Source organism: Rhinopithecus bieti, unplaced genomic scaffold, assembly GCF_001698545.2.
Source record: "Rhinopithecus bieti isolate Rb0 unplaced genomic scaffold, ASM169854v2 scaffold_13261, whole genome shotgun sequence".
In the NCBI taxonomy this organism is placed as follows: domain Eukaryota; kingdom Metazoa; phylum Chordata; class Mammalia; order Primates; family Cercopithecidae; genus Rhinopithecus; species Rhinopithecus bieti.
Window position 1 is genome coordinate 1180577 of NW_016807494.1, and position 11879 is coordinate 1192455.

The 11879-nt window shown below is 42.2% G+C and overlaps 1 pseudogene; it reads right to left on the reverse strand.

The window, feature by feature from the left end:
• Positions 1–1205: 1205 nt before the first annotated feature.
• LOC108535924 (nuclear ubiquitous casein and cyclin-dependent kinase substrate 1 pseudogene) lies at positions 1206–2334 on the reverse strand (annotated as a pseudogene).
• Between the last annotated feature and the right edge of the window lie 9545 nt (positions 2335–11879).

Below are 11879 nucleotides of genomic sequence, written 5' to 3' on the forward strand. Positions count from 1 at the left end.
GTGCCATGGCTCATGCCTGTAATCCCAGCATTTTGGGAGGCCGAGGCAGGCGGATTATGAGGTCAGGAGCTTGAGACCATCCTGGCTAACACAGTGAAAGCCCATTGTACTAAAAATACAAAAAATTAGCCAGGCGTGATGGCACCCACCTGTAGTCCCAGCTACTTGGGAGGCTGAGGGAGGGGAATCGCTTGAACCTGGGAGGTGGAGGTTGCAGTGACCTGAGATCGCGTCACTGCATTCCAGCCTGGGCGAGAGAGTGAAACTCTGTCTTAAAAAAAAAAAAAAAAAAAAAAAAAAAAATTATTAATGATAATCAAGTCTTCAACAAGTTGTAATCTTGCTGGTGAAGGGTCTAGATATTGATGGCTGCTGATTGATCAGGGTGGTTGTTGTTGGGGTTAGCATGTATATTCATTGGGGGGTTCTTCAAAGAGATAGAACCAATAGGGTAGATAGAGAGGTAGATGAGAGGGGATTTATTAGGAAGATTGGCTCACATGATTATGGACGCTCAGATGTCCCGCAACAGGCTGACTGCAAGCTGGAGACTCTGAGATGCTGGTAGCTTGGCTCAGTCCAAGTCTGAAGACCTCAGAACCAGGAAAGTGGGTGGTGTAACTCTCAATGTGAAGTCAGAGACCTGAGAACAGGGGAAGCCATTGGTTTTAGTACTAGAGTCCAAAGGCTGGACAGCCTGAAGTTGCTGTCCAAGGATAGGAGAGGAAGAGTGTATTCCAGCTCCAACAGACAGCACAACATAACTGCCTTTTCTGTTTTGTTTTCTCCAGGCCCCGGAAGATTAGATGGTGCCTGCCTATACAAAGGGTGGCTATTCCCCACCTCGTCCACTCAGACTCACATGCCAATCTCCTCTAGAAACACCCTCGCAGACACGCACCAAAATAACACTTTTAGAGGTTTGTATGTTTCCTTAATCTTGTCAAGTTGACACCTGAAATGAACCATCATCACAGGGTGGCTGTGACCATTTTTTTTTTTAACAGTTCAGAATTCATCTTTATCTTTTACCTGTCTCATCAGTGGAAGTTTAAAGTCATGATTTTTTTAGACATTTATACTTGTGTACATAGACAAATAAACTCATATTAGATGACAACTGATTTTTTTAAAGTCCAGGTAGAGGAAGAAGCAATCATTTTGAACTAAAATCTTTCTATGTTTTTTGATTACTATTCAACTTGCTATTGTTTAGCAAAAAGCAAAGTTTCCATAGTGTTCATCTCAAATCTTACTGCTTTATAACTGTGGTATACCTTCCATTAAAAATAAAAAGATGAAGCAGTCAATCCAGTGATTAATTTGACATAGCTTTCATTGGGAAAGGGCAGCTGGGGTTGGGGGTGGGGCCATTGGCAAAGAGACCAATAGACAAAAAGGTAACTTAAACAATTAAATATACAATTGTTTTATTTTTAAAAGAGAGAGAGAGAAGCGTTACTTTCAACAAATGGAAAAAAAGCACTGAAAGCCCATGGGTCAAGCTGTAGACAAAACCATGTTCTATCTTAAGTAGGTTCTTTTTTTCTCCCTCTCTTTTCTCCTTTACTTTTTCTTTTTTCTTCCTTTTCTTTCTCCTCTCCTCTCCTTTTCTTAAAAGCTCTCCCCAAACTATCATCACTTTTAAGCCTCCCCAGACGCCTTCATCCCCAGATTTCTTGGGTGGAGGCTTGTAGATGTTTTCTTTTCTGGCGGGCTTTCTGGTTCCTTATCTTCCTTGGGAGAAGGAGTCCTTTCCTTTGATGGCTTTGAAGCTGTGGGGCGACCCACATTCCCTTTGCCTTTCACTGGACTTGACGTCACTGTAGCCTTTAGTCTGCGTTTGAACATTTTCTTTGCTTTTCTCTCAGGTTTGGACTTCTTAACCATCTTTTTGTTTTTCTTTTTTGAATTGCCTTAGTCACTATCGTCATCATCTTCCATTAGGAAATTTTCATTGCTGCCGGAATTCTCCTGGAAGAGTGCCTCATCCTCTTCTTGTTCTTCCTCATGCCCACATCTTCTGTGAGCGTCTCCCTCTGTTCAGAAGCTGCTTTAGATGCTGCCTGCTGTGCTGGTGTACATTTTTATGCTCTTCGTTTTCATCTTCATTATCCTCTGCTGAGTGAAAGCCATCCTTCTTGGTCTTCAGATCTTTTTCTTCTAAGTCCTCACTATCTTCCTGTGAATTCTTTCCAGATCGCTTTATTTTTAGCTTCTAGGGGAGATGATCAAATTTTCTTAGTGGTAGGGCCCGAATCTTCATCTGTATCATCAGACTCCTGAAACTGTGAGTAATCAACAAACCTTCCTATTTCTGAAAAGTTGTGACATGTTCTCTGTCGAAAGACAGAGTTGAGAAGCCAAAGATCAGGACACCCTCAACCCCATGCACTTGGCGGCTGCCCCCCACTCCTAACTTCAGCCGAACCGTGAGCTGCTGGCTTCTCAAACTCTGATGCTTTTTGGTTTAGAGTCCCCGGAATAGAGGAGCCCCCCACTCCCCCTTCTCTTCAAAAGGAGACCATTTCTTAAAGTAAGACAATGAAGTTTGCTGCATCAATTGACTCTTCTTTTCATGAAAGATTTCTCTGTAGCATGCAAAGCTATTTGATGGCATTTACTCACAGTAGAACTTCTTTCAAAATTGAAGTCAATCTCTCAAACCCTGCTGCTGCTTTAACAACTGAGTTTACATAATATTTTAAATCTTTTGTTGTCATTTCAATAATATTCACAGTGTCTTCATCAGGAGTAGTTTCCATCTCGAGAAACCACTTTCTTTGCTCATCCATAAGAGGCAACTTCTCATCCATTAAACTTTTATTATGAGATTGCAGCAATTCAGTCACATCTTCAGGCTCCACTGCTAATTCTAGTTCTCTTACACTTTCTACCACATCTGCAGTGACTTCCTCCACTGAAGTCTTAAAGTCCTCAAAGTCATCTATGAGGGTTGGAATCAACTTCTTCCAAACTCCTGTTAACATGGATATGTTCTCCCATGAATCATGAATGTTCTCAATGGCATCTAGAATGGTGAATCCTTTCCAGAAGGTTTTCAACTGACTATGCCCAGATCTATCAGAGAAATCATTATTTATGGTCACTATAGCCTTACAAAATGTATTTATTGGCTGCGTGCAATGGCTCATGCCTGTAATCCGAGCACTTTGGGAGGCCGAGGTGGGTGGATCACCTGAGGTCAGGAGTTCAAGACCAGCCTGGCCGACATGGTGAAACTCCCTCTCCACTAAAAATACAAAATTAGCCAGGCGTGGTGGTAGGCACCTGTAATATCAGCTACTTGGGAGGCTGAAGCAGGAGAATCACTTGAACCAGGAGGCAGAGGTGGCAGTGAGCCAAGATTGTGCCATTGCACTCCAGCCTGGGCAACAAGAGCAAGATTCCATCTCAAAACCAGAAAAAAAAAAAAAAAAAAAAAAAACACATGTATTTCTTAAACAATAAGACTTGAAAGCCAAAATTACACCTCCATGCATGAGCTGCAGGATGGTTGTTGTGTTTGCATGAAAACATTAATCTCCTGTATAACTCCATCAGAGTTCTTGGATGACTGGGTGCATTATCAATGAGCAGGTATATTTTGAAAGGAATCTTTTTCTCTGAGCAGTAGTTCTCAATGGTGGGCTTAAACTATTCAGTAAACCATGCTGTAAAGAGATGTTCTATCATCCTGGCTCTGCTGTTCCATTTGTAGAGCACAGGCAGAGTAGATTTCACATAATTCTTAAGAGCCCTGGAACTTGCAGAATAGTAAATGAGCACTGGCTTCAACTTAAAGTCACTAGCTGCATTAGCCCCTAACAAAACAATCGGACTGTCCTTTGAAGCTTTGAAGCCAGGCATTGACTTCTCTCTAGCTATGGAAGTTCTAGATGGCATTATCTTCCAATAGAAAAGGTTTCATCTATGTAGAAAATCTATTGTTCATTAATTATCTTAGCTAGATCTTCTGTGCCACTTGCTGCAGCTTCTCCATCACTGCTTGTTGCTTCACCTTGCACTTTCATGTTATTAAGACAGCTTTTTTCCTTAAACCTCATGAACCAACCTCTGCTAGCTTCAAACATTTTTTCTGTAGCTTCCTCACTTCTCTCAGCCTTCAGAGAATTAAAGTGCATTAGGGCCTTGTTCTGGATTGGGTTTTGGCCTAAGGAAATGTTATGGCTGGTTTGATCTACCCAAACCACTAAAACTTTCTCTATTTCAGCCATAAGGCTGTTTCATTTTCTTACTCATGTGTCCCATGGAGAAATGCTTTTAATTTCCTTCAAGAACTTTTCCTTTGCATTCACAGCTTTCCTAACTGTTTGGCACAAGAGGACTAGCTTTCAGTCTGTCTCAGCTTTCAACATACTTTCCTCACTAAGCATAATCATTGCTAGTTTTTTATTTAAAATGAGAGATGTGCCTGTAATTCCAGTACTTTGGGAAGCTGAGGCAGGCAGAATGCTTGAAATCAGGAGTTCGAGACCAGCCTGGGCAACATGGCAAAATCCTGTCTCTACCAAAAAATACAAATATTAGCCAGGCATGGTGGTGCTTGCCTGTAATCCCAGCTACTCAGCAGGCTGAGGTGGGAGGATTGCTTAAGTCCTGGAGACAGAGGTTGCAGTAGCTGAGATGGCACCACTGCATACCAGCCTAGGTGAGAGAGCAAGGCCCTGGCTCAAAAAATAAATTAAATAAAGTGAGCAGAGTGTGGTGACTCATGCTTGTAATCCCAGCACTTTGGGAGGCCGAGGCGGGCAGATCATCTGAGGCCAGGAGTTTGAGACCAGCTTGGCCAACATGGTGAAACCCCGTCTCTCCTAAAAATACAAAAATTAGGGGGGTGTGGTGGCTCATGCCTGTAATACCAGCTACTCAGGAGGCTGAGGCAGGAGAATCACTTGAACTGGGAGGCGGAGGTTGCAGGGAGCTGAGATCGCGCAACTGCACTCCAGCCTGGGCAACAGAGTGAGGGTCTGTCTCAAAAAAAAAAATTAAATAAATAAATAAAGTGAGAGATGTGCAATGCTTTTACTTGAACCCTTAGAGGCCACTGTGGGGTTATTAATTGAACTAATTTTAGTATTGTTGTATCTCAGGGAATAGGGAGGACCCTGAGGAGAGGGAGAGAAATGGGGGAACAGCCAGTCAGTGGAAGGAGCCGGTTGGTGGAGCAGTCAGAACACACATATTTATTGACCAAGTTCACCTTCTTATATGGGTGCTGCCCATGACTCTCCAAAACAATTACAACAGTAATGTCGAAGATCACTGATCACAGATCAGTATAACAGAAATAATAATGATGAAAAAGTTTGAAACATTGTGAGAATTACTGAAATGTGATACAGAGACCATGAAATGAGCACATGCTGTTAGAAAAATGGCAACGATAGGCTGGGGCAGGGTGGCTCATACCTGTCATCCCAGCACTTTGGGAGGCCAAGGTAAGAGGATCACTTGAACCCACGAGTTCAAGACCAGTCTGGGCAACATAGTGAGAGCCTCATCTCTTAAAAAAAAGTTAAACCAGGTATGCCTTTAATTGCAGAGCATTCCCAATCACTCAGCCCACCACTGCTCCTTTAAGAAGGCTCTTTGTGATGTTCTGTGGTTCTAGCTCTGCACATTCCCATTTTCCTCTTGAATGATTCTACCTTCCGCTGAAACATAGCGAGATCTGCTTAAGATCCCACAAAAATGACTTTGGCTTGTGCCCTTTGCCTGGGAACAGCTTTTTCAGTTGCCGCTGCTGCTGTGTAATATATTAGGTTACATGGACTACCTGTTTTTTGTTAAAGAGAATGACTTCCAAGTTCAGTAGATGCTTCTTGAAAACATAGTTCCCCGTGATGCAATAATAATTGATTCTGTTGCTTCCTAATTCTTGTTCTTATGTATGTGACATATAACATGTAACTGAAACACAGTTCCTGTAATGTATTTTATATTTGTTGTTTGTTCTGCAATCTTTTCATAGATGGGATTAGGTTGAACATTACCCTGTTCTATCTGAATTATATGTAATATGCTATAAATTCAAATAATCCATGGTAAGATGATTTTAAGCTTAACTCTGCCCCAGCAGGTGATAATTATTTTATTAGAGCATTCTGTATCTAGTCACTCCGCATAGTGTTGACTCTTGATTTGAAGTCGCACCTCATGCCTGTGGTTCAACAGCCATCTTTGGGCCTCAATGTCTTAGAAAAACTTAGCTTAGTGTACTGGATTTACAGACCTGGGGAGGACATGGAAATTTCAAGTTTCTCATTCAGAATCTTCTTCCAGCTTGCTGTGTGGCCTTCCACGCATCATTTCATACTCGCTCGATCATTTCTTCATTTCAGCATGGAAACAGAGCCCATTAGCTTCTTCTCGAGGGCATTGTAAGAAAGGGGAGAGCAGTGGTCAAAAAGGAAACAAACAAAAATATCAAGATCCCCTCAATAGTTCTGACCTCTAGTGAAAAAAGGAACAAAGCGGTACCAGAAAACCCAGCATGTATATCGCCAAAACCAAAGACTTGTTGTTGTCATAAAGAAAAGGGAACAATGTCTGATTTTTAACATTCACATATTCCAAACCACAGTCTTCCAGGTCTCTCTCCCACAGCCAAGGATGACAGTAGCAGCCAGGTTTAGAGGAAAGTTTCCAGAAAGCGGATTTTGGCAAAGGTTGCTTTTAAACCTGCAGAGAATACAGTTCCAGTTGTGGGGTTTTTTTTCGTAAGCACATTTTCATTCCTTTTTGCCCCAGAATTTCATGGACTATGTTTATCTTTCCTTTTCAGGTCATGGTATATAGACTTCTCACAGTCAGACGTGAGGAGCAGACGTGTTTCTTGAGTGTTTTCTCTTTCTTTCCTTACAAAATTCTTTCAACTTGGAGGTGGAGCCAAATTCTAAAATTATAGTTTCAGAGAATCATTTTTCTTGTGTGATCATTAAATTACTTCAGAGAAAAAATGAGATATTAAAGTCCACTCTCTGACAGCTTTGAGAAGAGGCTCACATGTGCCAAGTGAAAGGAATAATTATTGATTTTAATTATATTCCCTGGACAAATGGCCCCTGTGGCCCAGAGTCCTGGCACCCAGAGATGGCAGTGAGCCCTGGGTCTGTTTAGGATAGTTTTGTAAACCAAAAGAAAAAAAAAAAAAAAAAAAAAAGCCACTGCAAGTGCACTGGTTTTAGAGGAATGTCCAAGAAAATTACCCTCCTTCTCACAACATGTCATTACAGAAAAATAGAAGTCCCTGCATTCCAATCTGATTTTCATTTAACTCTGCAAGCCTGTAAATTTTGCCATGAGGTAAGGGGCTGATTCAGAGCTCCAGAATCCTTTTGGTGTCACAGACACTATTTCAAAATGGATGTGCTTTTGGGTTTCTTAGTGTTATTCTGCTAGGGTCGTGGAATAAATGGAGCTCTGTCTGAGGAGAACTCCCAGTCCTGGTAAACAAGAGCCAGGATGCCTGGTGGTCAAAGTAACTGCCTTGTGTTTTAAAGGTTAGGAGTTCAAATCTTCAGGGTTTGAGCTTGGGTTAAAGTATGCACGTATCTAGGTTGAAGAAGCAATAACATTGCACAACAGAATCTGCCTTACCCATATCTAATTTCTGACTACAATTAGTTAAATACATACTTGCTATGGAATTCTTTATCTTGTAGATTGTGGACAAAGGGTCCACATTCCAGAGGGCACAGGAAAGCTTTACTTTGCAAGCTTCCTGGGCTGTACAGTGTATATAGACTTGAATTCCACCACATAGGTATGGGGTTCATATTTGTCACATTCCTTAAATTCTGATAGACCTATAGCCTCAGGCCTCCTTTCTCCTTTTAATTTTCTTTTCTCCTGATTTCCCAGGTTGATAATAATTTACAGTTGTTGTTGTTGTTGTTGTTTTAAACAGAGTCTTGCTCTGTCATCCAGGCTGGAGTGCAGGGGTGCCATCTCGGTTCACTGCAACCTCCGCCTCCCTGGTTCAAGCTATTCACCTGCTGCAGCCTCCCAAGTAGCTGGGATTATAGGCATGCCCATCATGTCCACCTAATTTTTGTATTTTTAGTAGAGAAGGGGTTTTACCATGTTGGCCAGGCTGGTCTTCAACTCCTGGCCTTAAGTGATATGCCCACCTCGGCCTCCCAAGTACTGGGATTATAGACATGAGCCATCATGCTCGGCCTAATTCACAGTTTTAAAGACATCTTTTTTGCACAGATGACCCATTGGAAATAGTCCCCATTGATAGAAAATATAACCTGTATTAGGGTCTGTAATTGAAGTGGTCTAATCTTTGTAATGCTTTGTTTTTCTATAGCATTTCAATGTTTATGAAACATATATATGATCTCTTTTTACCCTTAGTGTCTTTGAGGAAGGTAAATATTGTTCCCATTTTATAGATGAGAAAAATGAGAACAGAGCGATTAGGGGCTTGTTCAAAAGTACTCAACCAGTTAATGTCAGAGCTGGTACTCGAGCTCAGGCCTCTACAACTGTAAATGTTTTCAATGACAGTAGAAATGCCTCTAATGGCAAAACACTGTAGAATCATATTGATGTTCCAGATTGTGTTGCCAGTCGTACTTCATTGAGCTATGCTTGGTAATGCCACTGCCATCTTGGAAAGAAAATAGATGCTGAAGCTCCCCATAGATGCTGAACACTCAGAAGGTGCCAATAGTTGCATCAATTTGATTATATCTGCTATCTCACTCCCTCCGAAACACCTGCAAATAAAGGAAAATAACTAACCCATTGTGCCCCCATCTAAGAATGCCTGAAATTAGAAATATCCCAGCATTGTGACCTGAAGTTGACTCAGCAGGAAGTTGTTTTTTAAATTAGGACCCTAGCCATTTTTTTTTTTCCAGTAGCTCTTATTGCCAGTGGGGCTTTGAGCAAATAGTTCCCAGGAACGCTGTCTATACCTACATGAGATGAAGACGATAACGATATTTGCTTTCTGTCTACCTGGCAAGTGTGTTGGGAAAAGCAACAAGATAATGTCTGTCATGTGCTTTGAATGCCTAGAAAGAAAGATAGGGTTTATGAGCAAGGGTGTAATTATATTGAGTCAGCCATGATATCATCGTCTATATTATACATATGTGGTTGTGGCCTAAGACACTGCTGAATATAATTTGGCTCTCATATTTGATGTTTTAAGGACATGATGATGTTACAATAAGTTAGCAGAAGAGCCTAAGTTGGGAAAGGAAGGTATCCTTTTCTTTTAAAAATTCCTGTATGACTGAAATTTATTTTAGGCTATCTTCTCCAGCTGGTCCTGCAATTAGGATGGCCTCCAATGTTCACAAAGCACTCCTTCCATTTCTTCATCAGTCAAGTGATTCCTCCTCTAGCTGTTCCAGGATGCTATGGCAGGAGGGTGACCTGGAGAAGAGAGAAAATGTGTCCAACTCTACCAAGGGACGATTGCAATTTAAAAGCCCAAATAGAGGATTTCTATGACCATGCTTCTAGAAAACCTATGCCTGTCAGGCCAGTTCCCATAGAGCAATGTCCTGTCCCATACCTAACAGGGCCAGAGCAGATGACTTGCCCCCAACCACCATTTGAATTTGTTTAAAAGAATAATTCTAGGCCAGGAGCATTGGCTTATGCCTGGAACTCCAGCACTTTGGGAGGCCGAGGCGGATGGATCACCTGAGGTCAGGAGTTCGAGACCAACCTGGCCAACATGGTGAAACCCCTTCTCTACTAAATATTCAAACATTAGCTGGGTGTGGTGGTGGGCACCTGTAATCCCAGCTACTCAGGAGGCTGAGGCAGGAGAATTGCTTGAACCTGGGAGGGGGAGGTTGCAGTGAGCCAAGATGGTGATACTGCACTCCAGCCTGGATGACAGAGCGAGACTCCATCTCAAAACAAAACAAAACAAAAAAATAAAAACCAAAACAAAACAAACAAAAAAAGAATAATTCTAAAACCACAACTCATTCAAGCACCTTTTGGAATGCCAGGCACTGCCTACAGCACTAGAGATACAGATGTTAAAACATTATTCCTGGGGCAGGCCCTGCAGCTCATTCCTGTAATCCCAGCACTTTGGGAGGCCAAGGCAAGAGGATCTCTTAAGCCCAGGAGTTCAAGACCAGCCTGGGCAACATAGGGAGACCCTGTCTCTACAAAAAATTAAAAAATTAGCCAGGCATGGTGGTGTGTGCCTGTAGTCCCAGCTACTTGGGTAGAAGGGCTGAGGTGGGAGGATTGCTTGAGCCCAGGAGGTCAAGGTTAGAGTAAGCCATGTTCATGCCACTGCACTCCAGGCTGGGCGACAGAACGAGACCCCATCTCAGAAAACAAACAAACAAACAAACAACCCAACAATAAAAACCTTATTCCCTAGGGAAATGGCTGTCCAAGGAGAAGACACTTGGAAAGGACCAGCACCCAGTAAAGTGCCTGAGACACAGTAGGACCAGAAGCACACTCGCTGAATGAATGGCTAATAATGTACTACAAGGTGATAAAGACCATAACGAAAGCACAAGATGCCATGGGAGCATGTTAGCCGCCACCTAACTAAGAGTGGTAAGAGGAGGAAGGAGAGTGCAGGGAAGACCATGTGCAACGGCTTCACATAGGAAAGAGTGGGCAAGCCCTTGGTTTATGATGACAACAGCATAGAGTGTCAGGCTTTCTATTCTATTCTAGTTCACTTAAAAAACAAACAAACAAAACGTCAATCACAGCCTACTGAAGGTTTCAAGCCACAGTGTGAAAGTTCTATACAATTAGAAAGGATTTTCTCTTCTTCACACCTGTCGGCCTAGGAGCCAAGGACTAGACAACAGAATCAAAATGTTTGCTCGAGAGTTCTTAAATTTCTGCCACTGAGCACAATCATTTCCATCCCATCTTAACATTACTTTTTTGCAGTCATGAGCAACCATCGGTATTAGTTTCCTATGGCTGCTGTAAAATGTTGCCATAAATGTGGAAACCTAAAACAAATATATTCTTTCATGGTTCTGGAGGCCAGAAGCCTGAAGTCAGTTTCACGGAGCTTAAATCAAGGTGCCGGAAGGGCTGAGCCCCTCCCAAGGCTCTAGGGGAGAATTTGCTCTTTTCCTTTTCTACCAGCTTCTGGTGGCTGCTTCTTTCTTCGGCCTGTGGCCACATCACTCCAGTCTCTGAGTCTGTGGCCACATTGCCTTCTACTCTTCTCTCTGTGTGGAATCTTCCTCTTCCTCCCTCTTATTTAGGACTCACCGGTAATCCCTCTGTTGAAAGATCTATAATTTACTCATACCTGCAACATTCTTTTTTTGCCATATAACATTCACAGGTTCCAGTGATAAGGACGTGAACATCTTTAGGAGTTGAGGGGATGTTATTCAGCCTACCACAACATCTCTGTCTGAATCATCGAGTCTCCAGTACAAACCTGTTGAATATCTCAGTTGAGTTTCTCTTTGCTTTCATTCAAGACAGCAGAGTAATTCCTCTCCTCTTTCTTTAGAGGAGAAGAAAATGGGTGAGAGGATGGGAGGTAACTTTTGCTGAGCCCCTACATTTGCATACACTCTTTTTTTTCTTTCTCTTTCTGTCTTTCTTTTTATTATACTTTAAGTTCTAGGGTACATGTGCATAATGTGCAGGTTTGTTACATATGTATACTTGTGCCATGTTGGTGTGCTGCACCCATCAACTCATCAGCACCCATCAATTCATCATTTATATCATGTATAACTCCCCAATGCAATCCTTCCCTCCTCCCCCCTCCCCATGATAGGCGCCCCAGTGTGTGATGTTCCCCTTCCCGAGTCCAAGTGATCTCATTGTTCAGTTCCCGCCTATGAGTGAGAACATGCGGTGTTTGGTTTTCT